The sequence below is a fragment of the Wasmannia auropunctata genome, unplaced genomic scaffold (assembly GCF_000956235.1).
Source record: "Wasmannia auropunctata unplaced genomic scaffold, wasmannia.A_1.0 LD336106.1, whole genome shotgun sequence".
Taxonomy (NCBI): Eukaryota; Metazoa; Arthropoda; class Insecta; order Hymenoptera; family Formicidae; genus Wasmannia; species Wasmannia auropunctata.
Genome location: NW_012026784.1, coordinates 4,063,863 through 4,068,775, shown reverse-complemented (window position 1 = coordinate 4,068,775; position 4,913 = coordinate 4,063,863). Strand labels below are relative to the sequence as shown.

Below are 4,913 nucleotides of genomic sequence, written 5' to 3'. Positions count from 1 at the left end.
TTCTACATATCAGTAATCGAATACATGCTAGACGTAGATCAGTACGTTAGGAAATAAGATGTTAATTTAATCAATTCACGCACGTAAGATATTAAAGTAATCAATATAAGATCATAAAAATAAAAAAAGAATATCGATCGTTCTAAAATAAAAGAGATTTATGTGACGAATCTGGGAATATCTACTTCCGTATCTTTTTTCATTTGGACGACCGAGTCTAAATCAATTTTTATGCAAATAAGTGGCGCTTCCATGCTGCGAGTATCTCGAAACTCGTCGGAGAATTTTGTTCATCGATTTACATGCGGTTATTTCTTTGTGCGTACACACGCGCGCGCGCACACACACACACACACACACACACACACACATATATATATTATATATATATATAGTAAAATTATAAAAATTAATTATATGACATTAATATATTATATATTGTTATTATAGATATTAATTTAAATAAAACACATAATAAAATTATCTATTATATTTAGATCAAAGTTATAGATTTAAATTATAGATTTAGATACAATATAAAGAAAAATTGATAAAAATATCTTATAGTATAATAAATTACATCAATAATGAGAGGAAAAAAAACAACAGTTGAATTTAACAACTAATATGATAGATATTACATACTATGTTAAAACTTATAAAATTAAATCAATAGTGTGTAACGGATAGATGATAAAACGCGAAAGATAAAATTGAAAACATTTCTTTGTATAAAAAAAAAGTTAGTGCAACAGTAAAGGGTAAACAAAAACATTGACCGAAAAAGTTTGTGAAAATTTTCCTCGCTTAATCAATCAATAGAAACTGAATGAAAGCCTAAGCAGTTCATCTATTTTGTTTTTTTTTTTTAATTAGTCAAATCGATTCAATTCCACTGCCTCCACTTTCAATAAATTTTTGTGCTTTCAATCACTTGCAACAAATGCAATTACATTATAAATATAAATCGTTTATACACGAATTGTTTGCATTTCATATATTTTATATACATACATACATGTATGTACATATAATACGCGAACGTTACTCTGTAGTAATTTTTATCCAGTAATGTAAATATTTGTACTAAAGTAATAATATTTAAAATTATGTTGAAGAATTAGTAATCTCCTAACTTAACTTTAAAAGATAATATTATTATATGCATTAAGAAAAATCCACAAAAGAAAGAATAGATTAATTCGAAATTAATATGGATATTGGCATGTAGAATAAATTCATATTTTATTTTATTATATCTCAAGAAATTAGTATTGCGAGAAATAACATTTCAACCATTACGAATTTTCACGAATCACTGATTCACATAGATTCGATTAAATCACAAATTTCCTTAATTTCGTATTTAAGGGACGTATTTAAGGGCATCGAATGTTACCTATCTCCATTAATTCTTCTTACATTCTCATTCGAATGTAGTCAAACAATTCATTGCATTTCTTTCGTCAACTTATCATCATGATTAATATACAGAAAAAGAAATAAAAAAATTAGAAACAACCTTCGCTCAACCTGCAACCTATCGTTTTAGCGATATATTTTCAAAAGAATGCTACAATTTTTTAGAGAAGCTGTCTTTTGATTCGCGCTCTTTTCTAACAAAAAAAATACTGGCTCGTATTTTAGAATAAAATAGAAATTAGCGAAATGAAGGTCAACAAACGAGCAAACAAAAATACTGCAATACAATTATATAATTTCATTCGGTATTAAAGCGGAACGTTTCGACGTTTCGCTAAAATCTTTTTCAGCCGCAACTACAAATTTTCAAATTATAATTAATTCATTATTCCTATTTAAAGAACATGCAAAAAAAGTACATTCTATCAAATCCAAAGAGTAACTTTAGATTGTATTAATCATATAATAACGTGATATACATTAAACGAAACTTAACTCAATAATAGGTTATTAGTATATTATCGACATCATGCAGTAGGTACTTGTAACATTCAATGAATTACAAGCTACCGTCGATCGATTTCGAGAATGTTAAACTATCAGAGCTTAACATAACACCTCTAATTGATGAAACTTAGCGAGTAGCAAGTACCTTTAGCTTCCGTGTTTTCTTGGAGGGCAAGATTGAGAGATTTCTTATTCAAACGCAATCGACTATATGATGCGTTCTGATCCCTGCATACTCGATAAAAGGATAGGAACGTAAGAATATCATGATAACTTTCCACATTAGCAGACAGGTACTATTATTAACAGCAATCAGTAATTTCCGTTACTAAACGTCTCGAATTATAAGCATAATTTAATTATTGTGCTGAAGTTTAATTAATATTACGAATGCAATCGCGTACTAATTGTCAATTACATTGTAAAATAGCAATTTTATAATAAATTTAAAAACTATTAAAAATCAGAACAAAATCAATTAACAAATACAAACGGAGTATCAATTGTCATCATAATTAAATTATATGCGTTAATTAATTTTTATAAGTAAAGTACGAAAATACAAAATAGAAATGTTCAATTGCGTTTAGCAACAATCAAAATAAAAAGTTTATTGCACGCATTAAAATGCATAAATAATGATGAGCATCTTTTTATTTTCTTTCTAAACAAAATTTCTCTATTAAGACAAGCTTAAATAAATTTATAAGAAGTGCAGCATTATAAGAACCGCACTAGTCTTGTGTTCTGTTGTTCATCATCGTGATGCTGTCTCTGCGAAATAAAACTGAGATGACTCAATCGTCGACAATCGACAAAACTAAATGTTGCTTCTACCGTTTCCATAAAACCGTTGACTAAAAGCTGCCACAATTCAACGCGTTCAATCGTTTAAATACATCATGAATTTGTGTGTGGGTGTGTATATATACATATTCAAAAGCTGACAAAAACAAAAATCGGTGGAAAATACATCGTATACTAATATCAAGATGCTAAAAAATCATTATCTCAATTTTAAATGGAAAATATTTCCTATTCTTTGGCGCGGCGTTTACGCGAAAGAAATGCATAATAATAATGCATAAAGATATTTACATAATGATAAAACATCCTCGTTTTTATCAAGTTGTTGTAATAGTTGCTTATTATCTTGCTTTAATCGTTTTACTTATTTTCGATGTAATTTCTGGTATAGCGTAAACAACATTAAAATTCATCGAATGTGCAACACATGACATGATCACTAGCTTGACAATCAAGCATGAATCAAACAAGATCAGTAAACAATAGACAATCTTTCGTGAGCTATGGCAATCAATATTAGTATAATATATCTTAAATCTCTGTACTTTTGTATATGTCGTTCCGACATTTTATATATTGATATGGTCAAAGAGATATTAAGATTATCAAAGAAATATCAATATTTCATTAAACTTTCATTAAACTAGTCAACAATTCTTGAGAGAATATTCTGTTTGTTAAATATTTTAATTATTTGCAGTCTCGTTAACAATAGGATGGCTTTGTCAATATCATAATTCTATGATTATTTTGCTGTGACATAATTTAACGCGATTCGCAAGCAAGAAAGCATCAATTAAGACTTAAAAAGAGAAAGAGAGAGAGAAAGAATATACAGGTTCTTCGTGTATTATAACACATTCATTATTTCTCAGATTATGATTAAGAATTCTATTTACTTTCTTACACTTCCTCTCTGCTCTTTTCCTGTTTTCCTATATATTTTCCAATATATTAATATAAGAACAAAGTGTTATCGTCGAATTGGTATATTCGATATAAAATCTTTAATTGACAGATGATGGATTTTGGCGATACTTATATTTCTCAAGGATCATGATTACGGAACACGCGATAAATTTTTGAGCCTTATGCAGCAACTCGGGAGCAAGCAAGAACGATCGTTTCGAGCTAGGTCACACACCACGCGGCACGGCCGTTATAGCTTGCCTCTCGATAAGCTTTATAATGTCAAGCCGGCGCATCAGGCACAATCGCGGAGCAGTTGAAGCAAATCGAACAATCAGATCTCGCTGTAAAATCGCATACCGGTAGCACGTATATTGTTGTTCCTTATTCTCGGATTCCTTCTCTATCTGTTGTCTCGTAGGAGAGTGGTTTCGTCCATCGCTTCTCTCTGGATCGTATCGTATCCCGAGTCGATCGATCGTCGTAGGGTGCACGCGCGCTGACCGGTTGCAGCACCACGTTCTCATACACAAATTGTGCACAAATCGCACTCGATACGTATATCCTGATGACGGAACAGAGATCAAAACACTGTGTTCAAATAACAATTTTCTGCGAATCGAAGAAGAGCAACCCTTTTCTAAAGGCTCAGAGACAGCAGGAAAAAGTTAAAAATTCAAGTACGAGATTTCGTGTGAGGAGCGCGTACGCGCGAATAAATCGATTCCTCGAATCCACCCGTTCGGCAAGATGACCGAGTGGCGACTGAAACTCACCCTGCATGATGCCGTGGCGGCGCTGACTACCCCCGAAAGAAGAAACACCATATCCCCACTCACGACAGCGCGTCGCGGCGCGCAACCCCCGCGTTGTCTCGCCCTTTTTCTCTAGTTCTAGGCCGCCGCAACGCGTCGTCTCTCCTTCAGCTGACCAATGACGCCAAGAGAAACTGATGCCAGAATACGGATCCTATCGGTTTTGTAATCTGATGATAAACCAAACATTGACCATCTTATAGTTAAAAAATGCTTGTTGTAATTATAAGATGTAGCAATAACCGCGAATAATTTCCATGCCTGATGTAACCCTTTCATTGCCAAGGGGATGCACGTGACCCGCTGACACATAAACTCGCGACACGAAACTCAGTAATTTACGCAAGCTCGATTCGGTGAAAAGTTGTGAGTGCGACTAGCCACAAACGAAATGCGATATTTATTTTGACTCTATTAAGAATAATGTACTAACAATTTTTCTTTATAATATAT

At 32.2% G+C, this 4,913-nt stretch overlaps 1 protein-coding gene across 2 annotated transcripts in view; it reads right to left on the bottom strand.

The window, feature by feature from the left end:
• The window catches only part of LOC105452849 (potassium voltage-gated channel protein eag), a 75,904-nt gene extending 71,482 nt beyond the window's left edge, over positions 1-4,422 (bottom strand). For both annotated transcript variants that reach the window (XM_011694342.1, XM_011694349.1), the window contains exon 1: positions 4,006-4,422. The gene's annotated coding sequence lies outside the window, so the exon portion shown is untranslated. The remainder of the gene's footprint in view (positions 1-4,005) is intronic.
• Between the last annotated feature and the right edge of the window lie 491 nt (positions 4,423-4,913).